The sequence below is a fragment of the Rhipicephalus microplus genome, chromosome 2, assembly GCF_043290135.1.
Source record: "Rhipicephalus microplus isolate Deutch F79 chromosome 2, USDA_Rmic, whole genome shotgun sequence".
Lineage (NCBI taxonomy): Eukaryota > Metazoa > Arthropoda > Arachnida > Ixodida > Ixodidae > Rhipicephalus > Rhipicephalus microplus.
Window position 1 is genome coordinate 72,370,102 of NC_134701.1, and position 26,748 is coordinate 72,396,849.

At 45.5% G+C, this 26,748-nt stretch overlaps 1 pseudogene; it reads left to right on the top strand.

Annotated features, from left to right (window-relative positions):
* Positions 1–26,748, top strand: part of LOC142789777 (uncharacterized) — a 105,927-nt pseudogene that overhangs the window by 62,193 nt on the left and 16,986 nt on the right.

Below are 26,748 nucleotides of genomic sequence, written 5' to 3' on the forward strand. Positions count from 1 at the left end.
ATCCTTCGACTTTATGACTTTGCAGAAAAAACCAGAATTTTGTCCTGCTGCAGCAAACTGAAAGGAACGAAAATAGCAATTTCGGAGGATTTTTCAAAAATAGTGCGTGATACACGACAGAAACTTTGGCATTCTGCAGCACAGGAAAGGGCCGAAGGCTTAAAAGTGTCGCTAATTTATGACAAGTTAAAAGCGAACGGAAAACTGTTCGTCTGGGATTCGCAGCACAACCGAAGGGTTAGAATGACTAAATCAGTTACGCCTGCGCAAAGGCAGCCGGAAATTCAAACGAAGAAATGACGGGAGCGTTCTAAAACCCTTCGAATTGTATCACTTAACGCACGCAGCGTTTTAAACAAACTCTTTTGGAAAGCCTAGTACTAAACCACAATCCACATATTTTAGTTATTACAGAAAGCTGGTTGCACGAAGGCGTGCTTGATTCTGAGGTTGTCCCCTCCGCATACAAATTAATCCGCAAAGACAGAACAACAAGAGGTGGCGGAGTAGCGATAGCTATAAAAAAGAATGTGAAGTTTTCCCGTTTAGAGGATATTAGCAACCATGAAAGTGTGTGGTGCCGGATCAATTTCTATGGAAAAAGCATATTCTTGGGCGCAGTGTATCGTCCACCAACTCTTCCCCTGAATATTTAGAGATTATGCACGACTATATTGCACAACACACAAATTCACGTTCGAAGATAATTTTATGCGGAGATTTTAGTTTGCCAGAAATTAACTGGCCTGAATTGGGTCATGATCACCGAGAGGTAGCAAGTGCGGAATCATTGTTGCTAACAGCGTTTAGTTTCTCATAGGCACAACTAGTATCTAGTGCTACGCGTATTGTAGGTTCTTGTTCATCTGTGCTTGGTCTCATGTTTGTAAGTAATTCCCTTGAAAACTGTTGTATAAGTGTTGAAGATGGGATTTCCGACCACAAGATTGTTTCTCTTTCGTGTCCTTTAACACTAGTTCAAAAAACAAAGGAATCCAGAGCTACTTATTTCAGGGACTATGCACGTGCAGATCACGCTGCTATCTTCGCCCTTTTAGAATCATCGTTTCCTGTTTTCGATAAAATTAACAACGTGGACGAACTGTGGACATGCTTTAAAGATATCGTGGGCGATTGTGAAGCTCATCACGTCCCTTTAAAAAGAAAACACGTTGACCGGGATTATCCGTGGGTGACACGAGAGATCATACATTTAAAAAGAAAGATTAAAAGGCGACGCAAGGCCGGAAAATCTGATCAACTACAAGGCCTTATCGCTACACTGAACAACAAAATTCGCAGCGCTAAGTCTAGATTCTATTCTGACACGCTTCCATCATTCATGCAGTCTGAGCCAAAAAAGTTTTGGCGCTACTTGTCTAAGCAGCATTCTGATATTACCCAGCTCACATCGTGCAACAAAATTATCACGCAACCAGACCAGATAGCCGATGAATTAAATGCCTTCTTTCACTCAGTTTTCGCGCATGGGTCCTCTGGAGCATCTTTACCATCATATCTTTTTATTAACCCTATGCCAGAATTGCAGAATAATGAAGAATGTAATCAGTGCCTACTCCGCAACCTTGACACTAAGAAGTCTCCAGGCCCAGACAATATTTCGAACACCTTTCTTAATAAATATGCTGACTAAATAAGCCGATATCTACATAAAATCTACACCACTTCAATAGTTACGCAGACAATCCCTAATGACTGGCGCATGGCAAAGATTAGTCCAATACATAAATCCGGTTCTAAACTACAATCCAGTAACTACCGCCCGGTCTCATTAACCAGCACGTGTTGCAAGGTATTAGAGCATATAATTTTTAAAGCCATTATAACACATTTAGAAACTAACAACCTACTCTACTATAGGCAACATGGATTTCGATCTGGCTTATCGACAGTCACGCAGCTAGCCGAGATTACCAACGACATTGCGAATGCACTGAATGAAAGAGGACAAATAGATGCCGTTTTTTTACATTTTGCAAAAGCATTTGACGTCGTTCGCCACCCTGATCTAATAACTAAAGTGCATGCAATAGGTATTGAAGATAATATTATTACATGGATAACATCATATCTACACAACCGCAAGTAGTTTGTCGCTGTGATCAACCACACGTCAAACAGCCTGAACGTCTTTTCGGGCGTACCACAAGGATCAGTCTTAGCACCAATTTTGTTTCTTATCTACATCAACGACATTCCTATGGTCATTGACTCACCCGTTCAAATAAGGCTTTTCGCAGATGACTGCGTTGTGTACACAAAGGCAAATCGAACTGAGGACCAGATTAACCTTAATCACTCATTAACGAAAATTCAAGCCTGGTGTTCCCAGTGAGGAATGACATTGAACGCGCGGAAAACCGTAGCCATAACTTTCACGAATAAGAAAAAACACTCAAACTTGCTTATACAATAGACAATTTAGAAATTACTAAAAGCGATCAAGTTAAATATTTGGGAGTTACATTAACATCCAACCTTAATTGGGATCCACATATAACTGCTATTTGTTCGAAAGCGCAAGGTAAATTGGGCTTCCTAAACAGAAAACTCCGTAACTTTTCCCCTGCAGTAAAGCTAACCGCCTATAAGACCCTGATTAGACCAGCACTAGGATACGCCGATATATTTTAGAGTCCACATCATAAATTTCTCATTAGTAAAATTGAGCGAGTGCAAAACTTAGCAGTTCGATTTGTGTTTTCCGATTACTCCAGGTATACCAGTGTTACTAATCTGCGTAAAAGAGCCGAACTTCATTGCCTTTCCGAACGGAGAATACGTTCTAAACTTAAATTCCTGTATCTTCTTTATCATGGGAAATATACAATATCCAGATCAGACTATCTTCTTGAACCTTTCAGACATTCCACGAGAACTAACAACAATAAGACAATACGACTGCCCACAAGTCACAACAACATTCACAAAAATTTTTTCCGTTATCAATTGCATATTGGAATCAACTTCCATTAATAGCTGTGAACTGTGACACCGTAGAATCCTTTATTGAAAAGATTAAAACTATAAGTTTTGAACAATAGACGCAAATGTACGAATAGGGATTTGTGAGCAGTTTCTTTCCCTTTGAATGGTTTGTCCTTTTAGCATGATTCTGAACGTTGCATTATAACACTGTTGTTTTGGCTACTTGGAATTCAATAGTTTTTTTTTTCTTGGATTGTGTCGGTGCCTTTCTGTACGTGACATCATTGTTTGTATATACTATGTACCACTCCTGCTTGGACCGAAAAGGTCTGCAGTATACCTAAATAAATAAAGAAATAAACCGAGTTGTTGTGACCTCCAGCTTAAAACACTCGTGTTAAAAAAATTGGCACATCTCACAGATTTTGCGAATCTATGTCATGTGCAGCAGGCGGAAGGAAGGGGACCGTGTTGGAATTTCCTATAACGTGAGAAGTGGTATGTTGTGAAATGACGATAAATATATATACAAGTGTCGCACGCTCATACATATGTTGAAGAGCCGCTTTATCTTTAGCAACACCAGAGTGAATAAGGTTATATAAAAAGCTGGTGCTCGCGAGCAGAGTAGCCCTGGACACTGCTACATAAATTATCTTCAGCTGATGATACCTAAAGACTTTGACCAGACGTGGCAGCTCTTTCAGCGGAGTACATATCTATTTGTAAAATCAGATAGCGAGCGCTGCGACCACTATTCACATTTTACGAACATTAAGATCTATTTTAAAAGTAGTTCCGAGACCTGGTATGGCTCTTTGGTAGAATACTTGATTCGTACGCACAATGTTGGCGCTCATTCATGCTCGGACCTTGACATTTATACTTTGCTTTCGTCAGGTAAACACTGCCGATGTCGACTCTTCAGTTAACGCTCACGCGTCAAAATTCCCCATGTGAGTTCTGCCGTTCCTAAGCAAATGTAAATGTTAATCAACAGTGGCACACACCCGAGCGAAGGTATGTGACACTGTCTGGCGGACGGTGCGTGATGTTGAACGCAACGGGATATTGACATCATTCACTTCTTGAACAGTGCGTCATGTTCGTCCAACAATCATGCCCTCCTATGCTCATTTTGGTTCGCGCCAAGTTACGATGTATCACAAGAGCACCCAGATGTAAGCGGTTCGATAGATAGATAGATAGATAGATAGATAGATATATAGATAAATAGATAGACAGATAAATAGATAGATAGATAGATAGATAGATATAGAGAGAGATAGATAGATAGATGGATAGATAGAGAGATAGATAGATAGATAGATAGATAGATCGATAGATAGATAGATAGATAGATAGATAGATAGATAGATAGATAGATAGATAGATAGATAGATAGATAGATAGATAGATAGATAGATAGATAGATAGATAGATAGACTCAATGTCGCCGAAGTTCGCTAGAAATGCTTCGCATTTAAAAAGAGTGCTAGGTCTGCGCAGAAAATGAAGCGCAGTCCCAGCAAAAGCTGGAAGAGTGGCATTCTTGCAATTGGTTTTAAAATTTCTTGGCGGCACTAACCGAGTGCGCTTATAAGGCACCTGCTACAGCATAATCATTTTTTCCAAATTGGGAAGCACCCGATTCGTCATTATTTGTCATTCCGTGGAGAAGCGAGCTACCCGCTACGCATTTGCAAGGAATTACGTGCATGCTCACGTTGTTGATGTGGTGCATAATGAGTCATGACAATAAAAAATTATTGCTGAGCCTTTAGTATTTGGTTGTAAGCATCAATTACTGACTCGTTACACAATGCTTATTCTGTGACACCTGGTTTCACAATTCGAATTGTGTGATGGCGCCTGCTTGTCAGTTTACTCTCCTACTACCCAGTCTTATTATATGAAATTTGTTAAGGTGGTTTCTTCAAGCATAAGGCGTGGAGTTGGCTATTTTCGAAAGTGTTTCGACCCCCAGCATGATTCTGTGGTGCAATGTTTTACTGCCACTGGTAGAGTCCAGAAACGGGGGTTCGAAACCGCCATTACATTGTACATTTTTTCATGTTTCTTTTCATTTTTACTTAGCATTACAGGGAATCTGGACACCAGCACACAACTATGACTTCAAGAACGGCCCTTGTGATATGATAACAGGTTTCGCTGTAAAAATGTGTTAATAGCTCACTGATCCCTGCAATAATTCAAGATGTGCAAAACGTGTTACAGGACAAAGTTACCTGCCCGTTGCTCTCCGTTTTCATATCACAATGACAAAGACAGAATTCAGGGGTGGAGGGGAGGAAGCATGTCCCACTTCTGCGTGGTCTTATTTCGTCTACCGAAAATCGGCCCCGAAATGGGGCCGATTTGGTTCATGAACAGCGTGGTGAAACAGCCGGACACGGTGCGAATAACGTGCCAGACACAGTGATTGTATAAACACAAAACCTCCTAACGTTTTATGTTTCTAGGCACATACAATAATGCGGCCCCAGCACGGCGTCTCACATGTTGTTTTGCAAAAGGCACGCTTTCAACGGGTCGAAGAGAAACGGAAGTACTCGCATTTCCCGCACCTCGACGTACGCGTTTTATCCGCTTCCTCCGCAGAAGCAGAAGCCGTGTGCTATATGAAAGCCGTAGCTGGAGTCGAGGAACTGACATATGCTATCTAGCACCGCTGAGCAAGGCGTTCATTTCCTACTGGAATGAGTTGTGCGGGCTTTCCATGGCGAGGAGTCTCTCGGGTAACTTTGTCATGCAGCTTGCAGTCATTTGTTATTCTGCACGTGGGTGAAATCTTCGGGTGCACTTAGTTCTTTCGTTTAACGCTTTTCTTCCTCCCGGAAACTTTCATCGACCGTACCGCTATGAATGCGTTGTAGTGGAGAGAGGAAAAAGGATGCTGGCTAATCAAGTGCCAAAAACCAACTTTTTTATTCTGTGGCTGGTGCTTTCTCTGCTCGCGCCATTGTCAACTTCATCGTCGTCGCTACATCGGCAAGCGAGTACTTGACAGGGCCCCGCGCCTTTTATACGTCGTTGTAGTTAATATAGGTCCATTGGTAGTCCTGGGGTTTAGAAGTCGAGTGGTGACTGAGTTGTGAATTTCTTTTTATGGACGTCGGGCTGCCAGTAACGTAGACGTCGCATAGATATTCTGAGTGAAGAACGCGAGCCGATACGTTTGACGAAGAGGGATGTTGGTACGCTTGTGTTCTTGAATGCACCTCGTTGTGCATCTGGAGATGATCGGTATAAAGCTGTTTGTATGCGTTCCCAGGCAGTTGGCATCACTGCTATCTTAAGAAACTGGCAGTCGTAATGAAAGCGACATGGCGCTCACATTTGCGTTTCTGTGGCACGCCACTTGGCAGTCGAGTACGACCCGCTCTGCCAGGAATGCGGGGTCACAGTCATCTCAATTGAAGTCGTCCACTTAGAAGCGGGCGCGTTCAATCCCTGAAGTGTTGGCACGGTTACGGAGAAGCAAAGTGGGAGTGCACCAGATGCGCTGCAGGAGTCGTCACGCGTTGACTGGAGTGCGTGCGCTGTGAACTATTTGACCTAACCTCCAATCATACGAAATCCTTGCATATTTTAACGAATAATTTATATTGTTTAGTAGATCACATAGTGATAATTTGAATAATACGTTTATTCTAGCAGCTGTCATCCCATCCTTACCAGGACCTGACGAATGCAAATCTCGAATCACTTGCGCTAAGTCTTCCTCTGTAAATTTAGTAACTTCCGTCATTGACGCTGGTTTTTGTATATCATAAGGCTTAGTTAATGTAAATATACCGTCGACGCTTTTATCTATGATTTATAAGCATTTCTACGTGTATTCCGAGGACATAATCACAAATTCTATCTTATTTGGTGATGGCAACGTTTTACGTGATCTCATGAACCTAAACAGCGCCTTTTTGTTCCTAGGTTTTGAAAGGTAGTCATGGTGTTTTCTATGATGTTCTTCCTTAGTTAGAGAGACTGTGCGTTTAAAACTTGCCGTGTAATACTTGTAGTCAGAGCAGTTTTGGGGGCACTGGTTATAAATAGGTTTTTTCCAAGCTACGTTTCTTTGTCGGAAATCCCATGCACAGTCTGAGTTCCACCATGCACTGTGGATTGTGCTCTTTGCAGATTCAACCACAAATTCTGCTCTTTTATGTGTTCTTTTCATCAGTGCACTCAGTCTATTGACTTTCGTATCTTCTTGCTTTTCAGAATGAGTTGTCAAAACAGATTCTCAATCTTTTTTTAAGTTGTTATTATTAATAATTAGTTGAGTCTGAGAGCCTGAAATTGTAAATTGGCAAGCAATCTCTCAAAACATTGGCAAATCATCGCTGTTGGTTGCACAATCCCACGCACTCCACGACAAACTAGTAAGTCATGAACTCGCAAAACCTAAGTCTAAGGCTGAAAGAGACCTGTCACTAATATAAGTAGGCGTTCTTGAAGTGAGGCAACACTAGTTGTTACCCGCTGTCCATTCCCACAATCTCTTACCGCATCAATCAGTTCCAAGACTCTAACACGTATGATGGGAATTGAAATCGCCAACCAGAATTTTAATTCAATAACGAGATGGCACTGCAGCGTCTAAACATCGAGTATCTGTTACATATTTGCGAAAATATGCATTTGGCACCAAAAAAGGTTATTAAGGTTATTTCTAAGGCGAGAATTTCATTTTCAGGTGACATGAGCTTATATGCAAGTTTGCCTTAAAACTTATTCCAATAATAATAAAACAATGCCAACCTACACCTTTTGATGGACTGTCTAACGGAAAAATGTGAATCTATTTAATTGAAAAGACTAATTTATTGAGGGCCAATTTTCTTGTAGTGCAATAATATCTGGAGAAAATTTCGATGCAAAGTATATCAGATCAGTTGCTGCAGAATGAATCAATCGGCAATTCATATGAATGATATTAGGTGACCTCATTGTTGCTTTAAAATAGCCCCAGTCAATCAATCAATCAATCAATCAATCAATCAAACAATCAATGTTTCTTTATTGCATCAGAAGTGTACATTGTGAGTAAGTATGCAGGAAAAGGTCCCAAAGTAGTAAACCGCAGGCGGGACCTCCTATGTTATTACAATGAAAAAGCTAAAATATGAATAACGAAAGAGCAAGTCACGGAACATTTCGAACTTTTTTTCTGCAAACAAAGCAAGATATCAAAACTTAACAAAATGTAGCAGTTATACGTTTAATAGAGACTTTTTCAATTTTCTCTTAAAAACACGAATGTGCATTAGGTCTTTCACATCATGTGATAAAGAATTCCATAATAAAATTGATGAAGAAACAATGCTCATTTTTCCATAATTAGTGCGAACTTTAGGTAATAACAGGTTATGGGCGACCGCGAATCTAGTATTATTGGAATTATCCAACAAGGTAATAGGAAAGATGTCGATAGTGAGGGTACGGTGGAAAATTATGAAAAACAAAACACACACAATGTAAACGTACATTTGGGAGATCGGTAATACGTGAAGCTGACGAAAAATCTCGTGTGATGGCGCTTGACGTGAAGCGAAAGTTATGAGTCGAATTGCTTGTTTTTGCAATACCTTTAACGGCCAAATGTGCACCGAATATGAATTACCCCATGATGTTATGCAATAACTGAGATGACTGTGTATGAATGCATATTACAATGCCTTAAGAGTCACAGCCTTGCTTAGCATATTTTTTAAGAAACTCAGCTTAGGACAAGATGTTCTTCTGGTACTTTTTGATTTTTGAATTGACAGGTGAGATGCCTTTTTTTACAACGGGGATCTTGAGCACATTAGTGATCAGGGATCTGTCTCATCTCATCCGAGTCATCCACTTCATATCTGGTAACCTCGCATTGAGACACGCTACTTTCATTTACTGCATCTGCAGCTTGCGTATCCTTCTGTGGCGTATCAGAGTCATACTCCTCTAAAATCTCTGAGGAGTCACCAATGGGAGGTGGTGGACTGCGATTGTTTTCCGCTGTACTAAACATTTGAGCCATTTTGTTCGAGAGAAGACTCACAAAGATTCCTATTGATGCACTCCCTTGCCTTATCCTCTGCCTTTTCAGTTGCTTCCGCAATAGGAACTGAGAGAGCTTCTATTGTTGGTATATTAAGAGCTGTAACATCGTTGTAGCCTTGTGTTCATGCTTGTATTTCAAGTGCGTTCCTTCCGTGAACACCGTCTTCATTCTACTTTCTTTATCATTTGCAGTTGACGTACCTTTCCGGAACAACTGGAAGTATCGGCTGCATGACCTTCATTACAAAGGCAACGCTTTTCCTAATTACTCTGACACTCGCTAGAATTGTGACCTTCAGCACATACCTTACACCTGACCGCAGATCTACAACCTTACATGGTGTGACCATAACGCCAACACTTTATGCATTGGAGTGGACGAGGGGAGGGAGTTTCTACTCTGTAAATTGAAGGTCAAGCCTTGGTTTCTGTTGGTCGGATTCATTCAGCAAAGGTCATGATTACAGACTTAGTTGGTATTCAGTTCTTATTACCCACGCGTCCACACTGATAGACCTAATTAGCACCTGCTACGAAAACAATTCTAGTACTTCGGAGGGTGGCATGTTGGCGTCGACGCCATGCACTAGGCCGCGGGTACATGCTAAATGTGAAGGTATAAACGCGCTGACCGAAGAGGTTGCGAACATCAAGCACTTTAGAAGATTTAGGACACAGGACTGTTCTGGTAAAAAACACAGTATGCCTCCTCTGCCGAACCTCCATTAGAGACTGGAAGTGGACCATCACCAACCGTTATTCTGCTTGAATGATGTTCGGCTTCTTCATCTGCATCAAGCTGTCATTGGTCGGGACTAGAACCACTGAAACACAAGATATGCCGTTTTGCAAAAAAAGATCTACTGGCACCTTCTGATTCGTGGAAGCAGACCAAAGAAAAGCCCCGGCCCAGGCAGAGAAAAGGGCATCTTTTCTGGTCTGAACTGCACAAAAATACTTATCAAGCAACTACTGCAGTATAAGAAACGATGACAGTGCAATTAAAACTACAAGAGCTGCTTATGTTCTTGGCCACACCCTGAGATCAAGTGAGCAAGTGAGCCACACCCAGGTGGCTTGACTCCATTTGTCACATAAGTATGTACAGGACTCGAGAGAACCAGTTCGTTGTGGGGTTATAAGTTTAGCAATTTGATTGCTGATTACTTCAGCGATACATTCGGAGATGCTGTCAACTAGCTGATCTATCACCCTTGCCGTAGCTTTTCCTACAGCTACCTCGACTGCTTGTGCAATGCTCGTTTACGGAACGTTTGATGCACTGTTACGCAAACATAACCATACTCTCTGTCCTTGATTATTGCCATTGCCTCCCTCCTAGAGCATCTCCTTTTATTAATGACCTTAAGTACTCAAACTTCTTGTTGTATAATCGGTCAATCTGAGTAGTCAGCGTCATTTTGTCTACCACATAAACAGCACACGTTCTCTTGTGCCGTATATTCTCGATTTGCGTGGTCTACACCATACCTACTGCATCGCCCCTCTGATTTACTGACCCCGGCACTAAGACCAAACCTCCAGCAGTTCCGGCATTGTAACGGGCGAGACGCCAATTGATCTACTCGAAACACCAGAGGCCACGCTTTAATCTCAGAAGGGCATGAGGTGCCAGCAAAAGTCGCAATCACGGAGTCTGTAGGGACGGGTTTGTTGCCCACAACTCTATTGCATCAATAAAACTGCCACCACTCCTGCCACAAAAAGCTTCTCTAGAATTCCAGTAGGGCTCAGCTGCGCGTCTACACTTCGTACAATTTCTTTTGTGCAAGCCAGATTAGTTGGAACAAACGCGCTCACCGGAAGTAATGCGAAGGACGAACATTTGAGAAGGTCTCTTTCACATTTCTGGTCTAGTGATCTGCATACTATCCCACCACGACCAAACTTCTGCACGTCAGTAACGGTCTGGTAGTTTGTAACACTGCAACGAAGGTGTTTTTGAATGGCCTTGGGGTTGTTCAACTTAATGAAGTGACCACCCAAAGGTACCAGCGTCACGGGAACGCTGCTCACACTACTGTGGAGAAACATGTCAAAAGGAAGGTCATCATGCCGCAGAGAGGCCGTCCATGGGAAACGGTCCTGACCAGCTGAATTCGCGGACATCGGTGCGCCTTAAAACAAGCCAAACAAGAAAAGGAACCTGGTCCAGTTTTACACGTGAGATAACGCGCTAACGATCCCATAAGGGAAGAATACTACCCGGTACTTAGCCAACGAAACCAGCAAGGAAGCTCACCGAGCAAGGGTCACGCTCCGCCATAGTTGTCTGCCGCCGCCGCCGGTGCTGCCGGTGTCCGTAACCAAATCGCTACAAATCAGAAACAAAAACCTAGTACCAATAACACAGAGGAGTTCGAGCCTGGGTCCACTGAGTGCCAGCCCAGTATTCTACCACTGAGCCATGCTGGGGCTTGTGACCTGTTGGCAAACTTGCCTTAGGAAGGCTTGATGTCGGGAAGGCAATTGCGTTATTGTGATCTATAGAGCGTTTTAAAGCAGCGAAACAACAAGCAGTCATCGCACAATGCGCATAGCGTATTGAGTGGGTCATCCAATGCTTCAACCCATTACAAAAGCTCGTTTTTGATCACCTAATACCTGTGGTGGATACCCACTTCAGGCATAAATCATCATCGTTGTCAGCCACAGCATGAACAATTGGCATGAAATACCTTGCATATGTTTAGTGGATACCACGCTTCTCAGAAGAATGACGAAAAAAGCATAGCAAACGCCGGCCTACTACGCCAAAAAGTTTTACTATTATTGCCGTAGTGGGTATCAAGAAAGCGTGCTTGCAGCAGTTTCCCATTGAGTGTTTAGAAAAGGCTCTGAAAGGCCGCTTTTCTAGCTTTCGGTTATACTGAGCTGCTGCTTTCTCGTAGGCAATGCGTTTTTTTTATTTATTCTTCCTATATATCCGTGGAAGGCAGCGCTGTCGCGACCACTTTAGGGTCTGCAGCGCCGTCACACGCAAAAAGGAAAGAACGCCTGTAGGACGTTTACCAATGATTGGTGTTTGCCAGCGTAGCGTTATGCTCGCTGTTGTTTTTGAGTGTTTCATCTAGAATGGCGTGAGTTGTCTGTTAAATAATTTTATTGATTTTTACCTTCCCTGGGAATCATACTGAAAGGTACCTCTGTCCCTCGTTTACTGGGACCCCTTGAACGGAGGCAACAATAGTTAATAATGAACGACATATCTGATTGAAGGATGTAATTCAGAAAAGCTAAATTGGCAGAGCATAGCAAAACATGCAAGAGAAGGTTATACAAGTAAGACAAAAACCACACCTACATACCAAGACTTTTTACAGTGGAGCAGAAGTGACAAAAACAAAGAAACCAAATAAATGGAAGTACCTTGGCCTGCGCCAGAAGTACAGCGGGCTCCAACTAGCTACTGTGCTAGACAGATGGAAGTAATCAAATTGACTCTGCTGTTCTTCATCAGACATAATGACTTCAGTGCAAAAAACAAAAAAAAAGAAATAACTAGTTCAGAAGAGGAGACGACTCTGTGTGCTTGCGCTGTGCTTGCGTGTTTGCCCTGTGCACTGTCTTTTTTTTGTCTAAGCTAGTTGTTTCTTTTAGGTGTGAACCCACTTTATAAGCGATCCCAAACCATCCACCGCCATCGGTGGCGTCCGCAGTCTTCTCTCTATCTTTAAAACAAAGAGGACTTGGCGGGCCGCAGCGCGACGCTCTACCGAATAAGCCACGGACGCGACGCTGATATCGGTGTCAGTAACGCGCCTTATACCCCCTCCCCCTTCGCTCGCTCCTCCGCTCTCCTCGCTCGCTGCAGCTGCGCGCGCACCCCTCTCTCTCGCGCGCCCGCCTTCTCTCTCAGTCTCCCGTCGAGAGCGGGTCGTGAGGGGGAGTAAAGTTAAAATCCGTTGGCATTCGCCAGTGAGTTAAAGTAAACTCCCCCGTGTGATCAAATTGCGATTTCCAGGAACCATTACACCATAAAGGCACCATAGTGTGATTAATAAATATAATAGTGCAAATTAATAAATACCCCTCATAGCATCACCCCGTGTATTCGCATTTAACCATGTTCACCCTCGGAGAAATGCTTGGGAGTTTCTTTTCTTTTGATGTCTGTGATAAAACAATATCATTTCTGTGATGCAACGCCAACTAACACGACAGGAAGTGTTCTTGTGCTTTTCTTGCTCGCGTACATAGGACAGCATCCAATCAGGAACTGGTAAACATTCAATGCTACTCATTGAACCTAAGATACAATGTCCACATAATAGACGAACGTGCTCTTTGCTTATCCGTATGTGACGTGGTGTAACAAATGCACACACACGCACACACGCATATATATATATATATATATATATATATATATATAAATAAATATATATATATATATATATAAACGACGTCATCTAACGAGATAGTGTTGGAGACGGGGATTGACCATGCACGTCCTTGATGTCTGTCCCGAGGAGATGCCTGAATGTCAGACACGAGAAAGGTTCAACCATAGACTATCATCATTCATAATTATGATGCAACACTATAGAACACCTGGAAGCTCAGAGCATTCATACTAGTTGGCGACTTTAAAATTCATGCTATGGACCTGAAGACCTAGCTTTGCCGTCGACTCGTTATGTCATTCTATATCACTCCACGTTCCCACCACGGAGTTTTCATTCAAGTTTAGTTGGCGTGTATAGCTGGACATGACACGCACCACACCATGAATATAAACATATAAAATCCTTTAATGTAACATCGCCAAACCCAATGTCTGAAGCATGTCTCTTCCGAACGGGGTGGTGGAAAAATCAAAAGCTACAACGGAAGACACTCTGATAGATACTAAGCCATGATGAACACCTGCGCAGGATATTTCAGCTTCGTTGGTTTTGACCATCTCAATGCAGTTGTTGCATTCATTTTTCTTGCTGTTGCCGGCCACGTAAATGTTTTGAACTGTTCCAGAAGAGACCCCCTTCGGGAGTCCGTTCTTCTTCCTCAGCGAACAGCCTCGCGGCAGATCAATAAACGTCCACACAATGTTCCGAAAAAAGAACGTCAGCTATTTTGCTCTGAAGAGACTGTAGCAATCTCCAGAGTACACCACAACACTCCATTATACCCGAAGGTCTCTGCCCAGCTACCGAATCATACAAAGAGCAGATGAGCAACTTGTTCCAGCACGTTTCTTTCACTATCTTTTCTTTTAAATGCGAAGCATTTCTCAGCGGACTTTGGCAACTTTGAGCGCATCTATCTATCTATCTATCTATCTATCTATCTATCTATCCGCCTACGACTTTTAGCTGTCCTGGCCGTTTCGATGACGGTATCTATACCAAACTTGGCATTGCATAACATGCATGTATGAAGAACATATTTGACTAGTCATAACATGAAAATCTTGATATGTATGTCATTAATGTCATAATTCTAGGCTTCTGAATGGGAACAGTTAGGGATAAGAGTTAATGGAGAGTACCTTAGTAACCTGCGCTTTGCCGATGACTTTGCATTGCTGAGTAGCTCCGGGGACGAATTGTAACTCATGATTACGGAGTTAGACAAGGAGAGCAGAAAGGTGGGTTTTAAAATTAACCTGCAGAAAACGAAAGTAATGTACAACAACCTCGGAAAAGAGCAGCGCTTCGAGATAGCTAATAGTGCACTTCAAGCTGTAAAAGACTATGTCTACTTAGGGCAGGTAATAACCGTGGAGCCGAACCATGAGATTGAAGTAAATAAAAGAATAAGAATGGGGTGGAGCACATTTGGCAAGCACTCTCAAATTATGACAGGTAGATTGCCACTATCCCTCAAGAGGAAGGTATATAACAGCTGTATCTTGCCGATAGTTAGCTACGGACAGAAACCTGGAGACTTGGAAACCTGGAGAAGGAGGGTTCAGCTTAAATTGAGGACGACGCAGCGAGCAATGGAAAGAAAAATGGTAGGTGTAACCTTAAGAGACAAGAAGAGAGCAGAGTGGATTAGGGAACAGACGGGGGTTAAGGATATCATAGTTGAAATCAAGAAGAGGAAATGAACAGGGGCCGGGCATGTAGCGCGTAGACAGGATAACTGCTGGTCATTAAGGGTAACTAACTGGATTCCCAGAGAAGGCAAGCGGGTTAGGGGGAGACAGAAGGTTAGGTGGGCAGATGAGATTAGGAAGTTTGCGGGCATAAATTGACAGCAGCAAGCACAGGACCGGGTTAACTGGCGGAACATGGGAGAGACCTATATCCTGCAGTGGACGTAGTCAGGCTCATGATGTTGATGATGATGATGAATGTCATAATTTACATTAAAATGGCCCTGCAGCTTTTCGGGTGGTTTTGCTCACATGGCATGTTGCAAAACTCGTATGGTGCAAAATGATTGCATGGCGAAAACAAGCGACAGACCCTAATATGAAAATCATGACATGCGTGTCATGTAACAGCATGACTACATGCCACGCTCATGATGCGCTCGCGGCCGTTTCGCTGGCGTCACATATACACAATTTGGTATTACGGTAAGTGTATGGATTGCGAAGATATGTGACTGGGATAAACATGGTAATTATGAGATGCATGTCATCTAACAACATCACTACAAGCCACGCTCGTCTCACAATGTGCTGGTGGCCGTTTCGCTAGCTTCGCTTATACCAAAATTGGTATTACGGGACGTGCATGGATGACGAAAGTATAATATTGGTGCAAACATGATAAACGTGAATTGCGCGTCATGTAACAACATGACTGCACGCCACGGTCATGATGCACTTGCGGCCGTTTCGCTAGCTTCACATGTACCATACTCGGTATTACGTGACACGAACGGACGACATAGGTATATGAGACATCCAAAGATGATAATCATAGCATGCGTGTCATGTAACAACATGTATACATGCCACACTCATGAAGCGCTTGTGGCCGTTTCGCCAGCTTCACATTTGCCAAAGTTGGTATTACGTGACGTCAATGAATGACTGAGGTATGTGACTGGTGCAAACATGATAATTATGAGATGCGTGTCTTGTGAGAACATGACTACATGCCACAGTCAAGGTACCAATACGTTTCGACTTGACGCGGTGCGCGTGCTCACCGGCGTTCATTTCGTTACGTCATGCCGGGGTTGCCACGCCAGGCGCCAGTTCTACCGTATACTCGCAGGCGCGCGCCGCGCTGCGTTGCTTTGACGCATGCACGTATGAGCGCGTCCAGCGTTCCTCCGTCACAAAAAAAAAAGGAGACTCAGTGCTGTCTGGGTAACGCATCGGCACGAAATGCAGCATGTCGCATTTCGTGCCGGTTGCCGTCAGGCCACGTCGACGGACGCTGGTCGCACCGGTCGCGCCTGGCGTCAGACTATAGAGTGCTCGCGTTTTGCTAACGTAGCGTCGCTGCACCATGCGTGCGCGCGCGTCAATGCTGCAATGGTGTATATTTGGCCCTTCATGATGCACTCGTGGCCGTTTTGCTAGCTCTACATATGCCAAATTTGGATGCGTGACGTCAATGAATAACCAAATATATGACTGGTGCAAACATGATAATTCTGACACGCGTGTCATGTAAGTACATGATAACATACCACGCTCATAGCATGCTCGCGGCCGTTCCGCTTGCTCCAGATACACTAAATTTGGTACTACGTGACGTGAAAAGATGATGAAGATAAACTACAAATCTAAACAAGATAATCATGATACGGAAGTCATATACAGCATCATTTACCTCCACCTTGTAAAGTGGTGCTGATATTAAAGTGACATATCAACTTTCCTCATTCGTGCTTCACATATAATCGATTCCCACTGTACGTGGCGTCTGCCAATTCCTTTTCAAATAAACATTTTGATACATATTTTGTTGTTGTTATGATGTTGTTCCATTGTAATTTATTGCTTGTTTTTTCTTGGCTATATTCTTGTACAGTGGTCTTTTGTTAAAGCACCGGGACCATGCCTTTTTCAGAGGGGGCAATGCCACGCTCCTTCCTCAAGCTTTCTTACTACCCCTTAACACTGTCACTGATTCTCAGCGCAAACCACGCTTGTAATGTTCTAGAAGCTTCAGAACTGTAGCAGACCGTTTTGTTAAGATAACGTCCACTTCGCGAACATCAAAGATCATTCTGGAACCTACGTGGCCACAAGAAAATACGCTAGAACATTCGACGGCGCGTGTATATTTGATTGATATGTGGGGTTTAACGTCCCAAAACCACCATATGATTATGAGAGACACCGTAGTGGAGGGCTCCGGAAATTTTGACCACCTGGGGTTCTTTACGTGCACCCAAATCTGAGCACGGCGCGTGTATATTTGCTGACGCGCTTCAACGCTTGTCAGATAATCGACGGCTGATGCTCGGTGCACCGCTATCAGTGCCAGTGTGTATCGCTGTAATCTGACCTTCCATTCAACGGTCGCAAGTTCAGCCTAATAAAAGGTAGAATGTTGGACCGGCAGTCTTTTTTCTGCACCATCTCGACTCCGTAACAATATAATAATGCGACAATTCTGTCACGTGCGTCGCCAAACCACTTTCGCCAGACACGTGTGGCACGAGTTAACCTTGAGCAGTAATGCGGTACTTTTGTATCGCGATAGTATTAATTGCAAATAATTTCTTAGCAAACTTCAGCGAGTTTGAGCGTATATATCTATCTAGCCGCTTACGTTTGTGTACTTTCGTGATCACCCCCTTAACATGGCGTGAATCAAAAATTTGCATGGGAGGGTAAATGGTGTGACGAATACGACGCACTGGTCGAACCATGAATAATGTCACATTGCCGTCGCGTACGTCGTCAAACACTTCCCGCCAGACAGTGGTACATACCCACGGGCGAGTATGTGCCACTGATAAGCGTGTAAGTACCAGACGTGATTGACACTCAGTATCTACCGAGGAACGACGAGAACACTCATGGACAATTATAACACGTGAGCGTTAAGTACCCACCATCGGTATCGTCGACCCAAAGAATGCGAAGAATAGAAGTCAGTATCCCAGCTGGAATCCAACCCAAGCATTCTGGTTGGCAATGAATTCTATTACAGAGCTACGCCAGGTCTCAGAATGACTTTTGAAACTGACGCTAATCTTTGTGAAACGTCAATAGTGGTGGCAGCGCCGCCTATTCAATGTCGAAAACACTACATATGTACTGTTTTGATACAGCCGTCATGTCGGGTTAACGTAAATTGTGGTTAGGTGCCATGATCTGAAGCTTATTTATGTGGCAGTGTCCAGGGCCAGCATCCTCGCGAGCATCAGTGCTTCATATCAGCTTCTGGTGGTGCTAATACGCACGTTCCAGTTGGCATCATTGTGCAAGTGCAAGCTGCACTCTAAGTCAAATGCTGCTGGACTACACGCCCGCAGGCAGGAAATCAAGTCAAATTATTGCCGCTTCTAGGCGGCTCCGTAGCCGTGTTGCTGAAAAACCGGCCCGATTTGAAGTGGCATTCAGAATAGCCGGGACAAACATTCGTCGGGATTTTAGGTCAAACTTTTTCTCGCTAGATACGGCCTGCGGTTGGGCTTGACTTTCCGTAGGCTGCCCGGCCTTGATGCGGTGGCGGGAAAACTATATTCGCGAGATTACCGTGCAAAGCACAGCCCTGGAATCGAACTCAGGAACGCATTTACGTGAAGCAGATGACTTACCCTTTGCACCACAGCGCCACCACATCGCGGCGAGTCTTTTTGCGGGGTATATACCTACCAAGTGGGTTTCGCAAACCGTCTTCGGAACCTTGAACTGTTTTTGCGCCATGTGCATGCATTTGATCAGCGAATAGTTTGTAAGGCTTCATAAACTCAAGACAACCACGGTGAGCACCTTCAGCTCCGACTTCGGTTTATGGTGCGACGTTCCGCAAGAACGATTAACGTGTGTCTGGGAGTTGTTTTAGTGCTTCCCCGTGAACTGCCGGTGTTACGCTCACAGAAATTCGCGGACGAGGCTGTGTTCGGCTGTCGAAACCTCCGTATGTTTTTCGCACGTGCGTGTGCTGTGAAAAATTTGGCTGATTTGTTTCGGGAGGTACACGAGTGTCAGTGACAGCAGCCTATTCTCAGCTGTTTGAAGACAATGGGTTTTCGCACGTAAACGTTGCATGGGTATTTTAGCGTGCATACTCTTACATTCGCATTTCGTGCGCGCGAATTGCCGCGAGCTGCACACTGGGGCAGTAGCACCTTTTTAGCATTTCAACAATTACTTATTTCTGCAATTAGAATTTATGTGCATTAATTCGCTATATTGAGTACTTTTCACTCATTTTCAGTCTTTAACTGACCTTATTTATAGGGAGTGGCTACAACTACCTTTACTCAGCATCACATCGCTGTTCAAGTGAATGCTAAAACGCGCGCCAATGTCAAGTATGACGTACACAAATTTGCGATGGACGGGTCGGTCTCTCTCGAAATGAATAATGCCTCTGCACATCTCTTTCGCGAACGTCGGCATGCAGTTGGGGTCAAGAAATGGTGCAGAACGAACCTCAAAATATTTATTCCAGCTGCTAGCAGTGGTCTTTAGAAAATGGGGATTTTTATAGCCGGTACATTATCTCCACAGCAGTACACTGGTTGTCTTGGTCGTGGTTCACTGTTATAAATCCATGCTTGAATATTAGAACAGTACCTAATATTAAAAAAGTGAGCAAATGTCGGTCACATACGCTTCCTGCTGACTTCGATTGATTCATTGATATGTGGGGTTCAACGTCCAAAATCCACCATATGATTATTAGAGACGCCGTAGTGGAGGGCTCAGGGAATTTCGACCACCTGGGGTTCTGCTCCCAGATCTGCACCCACGTGCACCCAAATCGTGCACATCCAAATCGTGCACCCAAATCTGAGCACACAGGCCTGCAACATTCCCGCCTTCATCAGAAATGCTGGCGCCGGAGCCGAGATTCGAGCCCGCGACCTGCGGGTCAGCAGCCGAGTGCCTTAGCCACTAAACCACCGCGGCGGGGCTCTCCATCTGACTTCTGCACCTGACTTCTGACTTCTGTACTTGATGTTCATCATCAAATTACGCAACCACCAATGAAAGATCGACCAATAGATTTTCGATTTTGATCTTTTTCTGTCTCGCGGTGTTCGGTTTTTTTTTTTGTCATGCTTTCCTAAAATCATCACTTCCACTTGTTTGGTAGAACATGAGCGTCAAAATACATAGGCCAGTGTTTCAGAAAGCTGTCACGCATGCACTAGTACTCATTTATTTAGAGCATGACACAGTGCCATACCTCGACAACTGATGAACGGAAACTTGTCTGTCCTCTTTTATTGAAGTCAAAAGAGTAACAATAGACTGAACATCCCAGTGTATGCCCAAATGCAGAGAAATGTATGATATTGTTACGCCCTCAGTAGGCGTCTGGGGGACGAAACAGAAGCTAGGGAACCAGTCCCCAGCAGTTCTTGGCCGTATCACAGAGAGCCACGAACCTTCTCCGGGAGGGCCAATGACGACGTGGACTCATGGCTCAAACATTTCAAGCGAGTAAGCAACTGCAACAAATGGGATGCTGCCTCCCAACTGTCACGCGTTGTTTTCTACCTCACTGATGTTGCCCTCGTTTGGTATGAGAACCATGAAGATATTCTGACAACATGGGAACGCTTTGTTGAAGAAATCAAGAAGTGTTTCGGCAACTCAGCTGCAAAAAAGAAGCTTGCCGAGCAGAGTCTTGCACAGAGGGCCCAGCTATCCGGTGAGACCTGCACCGTGTATACTGAAGAGATTTTGAGGCTGTGTAGGGAAGTCGATTCCAGCATGTCGGAAGAGGACAAGGTGGGGCATTTGCTGAAGGGAATTGCAGAAGATGTTTACAACTTCCTTATTAGCAGGGAAAGCCTGACTTCAGTGTCTGACGTTGTACGGCACTGCCGCACGTTTGAAACCCTGAAGCAGCGCAGAATAGCGCCTAAGTTTGGTCGTCTGGCAAATGTCACCTCAGTAGCCAGCATAGAAGCGGCCTCAACTGGTGACCTTTCGGCAACCATCCGCCAAATTGTTCGGGAAGAGTTACTCAGACATGGCGAAATGACACGTGAACGGGCAGCTGCCACGTCTCCATCCTATTTCCCGCAGGACACCACTGCCCCACAGCTTACAGTTTATGAACATCCATCCGTCAACGCAACGGAGGTTGCAGGGCCTCGGCGTATTCAGCAGTCAAGTCCGGTTTTTTACGAGCGATCACAGTACCCTCAACGTTTCCGTTCCGTACGCCCATACCACCCACCGACAACTGATTTCATTGAATCTCGGGCTTACGCGAACGCTCGCAGACGTGAACACTTCGAAGAACGGCGACGACCTCGTCCTGCGCCTGTGTGCTACAACTGTGGTCTGACTGGTCACATATCGAGGTATTGCGATCGTTCGCGCATACCACGCTATGATCAGTGGACAAGCTTGACCGATAAACCTGCTGTCCCACCTTTTCAAGGACACTGGCCCACCGACTCAAGACCCGGCAGCAGCTTCTGGCACGGACACTGGCGCAACAACTCCCCTGCCTCTGATCGAAGTGTGACGCCACCTCCTGCGCCTCGATCCCACCGGTCTCCATCGCCACGGCGCCGCCCATCGTCACCACATCAGGAAAACTAAACAGTGCGGCCGATGGGGGTGAGGTCGCTGGTGACTTGCTGCAAAACGAAATACCCCCGTCTGTGTTGATGTTCAAGAACAAGGTAGAAGTTTTTGTTGATGGTGTGTGTACGATGGCTTTGGTGGATACTGGTGCTACAGTTTCGATTATGAGTGCTGCTTTTAAACACCGTTTAGGACAAAAGGTGATGTTTTTGTGGGAGAAGGCAACAACATTCTGTGGCGTTGGTGGTAACTCGCTGTGTCCCATTGGTGTCTGTACCGCAGAAGTGTGCTTGGGTGATCAAGTGTTTGTCACAGAGTTTACGATTATTCCAAGGAGCACACACGACATAATTCTGGGGATTGACTTCCTTCGAATGTGTGGCGCCACTGTTGATTGTAGAAATGGAGAGGTGTACATATGTGATGCTGCCCCTGGAGAACTATTAGAGAATTCAGACAGGGAGCACGGTGCGCTCCGGGTCAGTGAAGATAGCATTGTGCCGGCATTCTCTGCAGTCTGTGTTCCTGTATACTCTTCACGCATTGAAAACAGTGACAGTGCGTTCGACGCATTAGTGGAGCCCTTTCATCTCAGTTGCATTAAGAAGAACACATTGGTGCCGCATTGCATAGTGTCACTCGTTCAAGGACGCACAGGACTATGGGCGGTAAACTGTTCAGCTGAGTCGGTGGTTCTACCAGGAGGACTGAAGCTTGCCAAGTTCAAAACATACTCACCGATGGCAGTGGCTGCCCTCAGTGATGCTCCAGGTGGGGCCTCAGCCAATACTTCTACGGCCGATTCAAAACTTTTACCTATGATCGACAAGTCACTTACTACTGACAAACGCCGCATGCTTCTGGACGTTTTGTCGAAATACGTGGCGATTTTCGATTTTTCCCATGACCATGCGCCCTCGATTCCCGCGTCTCGGATTCTCCACAGGATAAACACGGGAACAGCACAGCCCATCCGCCAGAAACCCTACCGAGTGTCGCCGTCTGAGCGCAAGATAATTGATGAACAAGTGCGTGATATGCTGCAGAAGGGTGTCATTCGAGAATCATCGAGTCCTTGGGCGGCTCCCGTGATTCTAGTCAAAAAGAAGGATGGTACCTGGAGATTCTGTGTGGACTATCGCCGTCTAAACTCCGTCACAAAGAGAGATGTCTACCCTCTCCCACGCATTGATGACGCTCTAGACTGCCTCCATTCAGCATCCTACTTTTCGTCCATAGACTTACGCTCAGGCTATTGGCAAATACCTGTGCATTCAATGGACAAAGAAAAGACGGCTTTCGTTACTCCGGATGGACTATATGAATTTAACGTGATGCCTTTTGGTCTATGTAACGCGCCCGCTACATTTGAAAGATTCATGGACACCATTCTGCGCGGCCTGAAGTGGAACATCTGTATGTGTTATCTTGACGACGTTGTTATCTTCGGGCGTACATTCAGTGAACATAACGAAAGGGTAGAGCTGGTTTTGAAATGTATTCGAAATGCTGGCTTGGTTCTTAATGCAAAGAAGTGTCATTTCGGAGCTCGACAAACACTGGTGCTGGGACATCTCGTCAACAAGGATGGCATCAGGCCCGACCCGAATAAGACGGCGGCTGTTAGAGCTTTTAAACCACCTGGCTCAGTGAAGGAGCTTCGGAGCTTCTTGGGCCTCTGCTCTTACTTTCGCCGATTTATTCCCGCCTTTGCAGAAGTTGCCTTTCCACTGACCTGTCTTCTCCGCCAAGGTGCTAGTTTTGAATGGACTCCTGATTGTGAAACTTCTTTCAACCAACTGAAGTTCTTGCTCACGTCGCAGCCTATCCTGCGGCACTTCGATCCTTCTGCGGCGACTGAAGTTCACACCGACGCAAGCGGCATTGGCATAGGTGCAGTCCTGATACAGCGATGTAATCAAGTGGAACACGTAATCGCATATGCCAGTCGTACTTTAAGTAAGCCGGAACGCAATTACACTGTGACCGAACAAGAATGCCTTGCACTCGTCTTCGCTGTGCAGCGATTCCGCTCATACCTATACGGTCGTCCTTTCCAAGTAGTTACGGATCATCATTCTTTGTGCTGGCTTATCAACCTTCGGGATCCGTCAGGCCGTCTAGCACGCTGGGCCCTCCGGCTGCAAGAGTACAACTTCACGGTATCGTACAAGAGCGGCAGGAAACACGCGGACGCAGACTGCCTTTCAAGGATGCCAGTTGATGCTACAGTTTGCGACGCTGACGATTTCGATCATCTGATTGCGTCCGTAGCACCAGCGTTCCCGGATAAGGCCACCTTTGAAACTGAGCAGCGGAAGGACGTGAGTTTGAATCCGTTATTCGTGATCGCACAAGCATCCACTCCGGAAAGCCGCTTTTGCGTCCGTGATGGTCTACTGTACAAGAAATCCATCTCCGGCACCGGTTCCCGCTTCCTGCTGGTGGTTCCAGAGGCACTACGGTCATCTGTTTTGTACGCCATGCATGATGACGCCACTTCAGGTCACCTCGGAACGACGCGCACTCTTCATCGTACCCAGGAACGCTTCTACTGGCCACGTATGCGCCAGTCAGTTGAGTTGTACGTGGCCAGTTGTGCGCAATGCCAGGCGCACAAATCTCTCTCAGCAGCTCCGGCCGGACATCTACAACCTGTGACGCCTCCCAGTTCTCCGTTCGAACAAATTGGCATTGACCTGGTGGGCCCTTTTCCGCGTTCATCGAAAGGCAACAGATGGATTGTGGTATGTGCTGACCATCTTACTCGGTACTGCGAGACTGCTGCCCTGCCATCCGCGACTGCTGGTCAAGTGTCGTCCTTCCTTCTCCATTCTATCATACTGCGTCATGGGCCCCCTCGCGTCATCATAAGTGACCGTGGACGTCAATTCACGGCAGACGTTGTCGAACAACTTCTCCGTATGTGTGGCTCAGAGCTCAGACACTCGACGCCTTATCACCCGCAGACGAATGGTATCGTCGAGCGAACAATTCGAACACTGGTGAATATGCTTTCTATGTACGTTGCTTCGAACCACAAGAACTGGGACGATGTCTTGCCGTTCGTCACATACGCGTTTAATACTTCCCAACATGAGACCACCGGCTACAGCCCGTTCTTCCTCCTCTATGTTCGCCCCCCCCCGTTATACTCTGGATACAATATTTTCCTTCTCTGATCGGGACCAATCAGAAATCTCCCTAGCAGAAACTCTTTGTCTCGCCGAAGAAGCTCGTCGTCTTGCTCGTTTACGTACAATAGCCTCGCAAGACAGATCGAAAGTTCGTTATGACAGCAAGCACCGGCAGGCCACATATATTCCGGGAGATCTCGTGTTGGTGTGGAAGCCTTTACGCAAACGTGGCTTGTGCCAAAAACTGCTCGCGCACTACATCGGACCTTTTGTTATCCTTGACCGCCTGAGCGCAGTCGACTACCGCATCGCACGTCTTACAGCTAGCGGGAGACGTTCCAGAAAGACAGAGGTCACGCATGTCGCTCGCCTGAAGCCTTTCAGTCAACGCGACACTGCATGAAACGCGCGGCGCGCTTTGTCTGCGAGGGGGGAAATGTTACGCCACGTATGTGCCGGACGAAGAAGGAAAAAGAAGCAAGGGGTGTGGAAGAAGAAGATCATCATCATCTGCCTGCGCCGATACGGCTCGTCCCTCGAACCGTGTATCAATAAACCCCCAGACGCCTACTGAGGGCGTAACAATATCTTGAATATAGTGTGCCATATAGCACTGGAAAATGTCTCCGTCTCAGACCATCTTGTAGAAAAATTACCATCACAAGACATAGGGACGAAACAGCGACACACAAATGCAAAAGCGTGCAGGCGACGGTGAACGTCACGCCGGCAACCGGGCGCCGAGCTGGCGATGGCAGGGAGGGGGCGTTTCTTTTTCTATTTTTTTTTTGCATCACGCTTGGGGCTGAATGGTTCTGATTAAGTTGATGCCGGCTCCTGGCGCCAGGCTGGCGCGACGTAGACGGCGGCTCTCCCCCTGTTAGGAGCGAAGCTCCTTAAGGCGTGGGCTGTGCGTCCCCTGTATGTAGCCACCTCTCGTTCAGTTCTAAGTATTACGCTAGCCACCGCCCGATCTAAAGGGTACAGCCATATCCATCCGTCCATCCATCCATCCGTCCGTCCATCCATCCATCCATCCATCCTTCCATCCATCCATCCATCCATCCATCTATCCATCCGTCCGTCCGTCCGTCCGTCCGTCCGTCCATCCATCCGTCCATCCATCCATCCCTCCATCCGTCCGTTCGTCCGTCCGTCCGTCCGTCCGTCCGTCCATCCATCCATCCATCCGTCCATCCTTCCGTCCGTCCATCCATCCGTCCATCCGTCCGTCCGTCCGTCCGTCCGTCCATCCATCCGTCCATCCGTCCATCCGTCCGTCCAAAAGATGCAAGATGTTATAAACTAGACGGCGGTACGTGTAGTTGATTATCAAAGATGCGAGGTGTTATAAAATAGGAATGATGCCACATATGGCGCGTGTCATCGTTCGATATAGTGCGGCGACGTACGCTAGGGGGAGCGTTGCAATAAAATCGAGTGGGCAAAATGTACGGAGGATTCATGGTTTACCAGGTTTACCTCCGGAGCTTCGCCCACTCATCATCATTCACTTCGTGGATATGGCGGCATTTTTTTCTTATTTTTTCTTTCTTGCGCCTGCTCTTACCATCTGTATGCGTGACTTCCGTGCCACGTGGATGTCACGGGTATATTTTTTCATTGCTGGGCTCCCTATAGACCGGATTTTAGCCAGTACGCAGGAGCGCGCCGCATATGTGGCGTTCGTTATCCGGCACCTGCCTAAGAGTGCAGTTATATAAACATCTGGAAGTCTTCAGCATATTTTTGTGCGTGCGACATTTGTGCATATATTTAGCGTCATTTTATGATGCGTCGCTCAATAAACACAATTGCGACACGCTCAATTTCCTCCGCATGCTTCGCATAACACCGATTCCCATGGTACGTGGGATCTGCCGAATTTTTTTTCTTTCGAGTCTTCGACAACCATGCCCTTCGAAACCG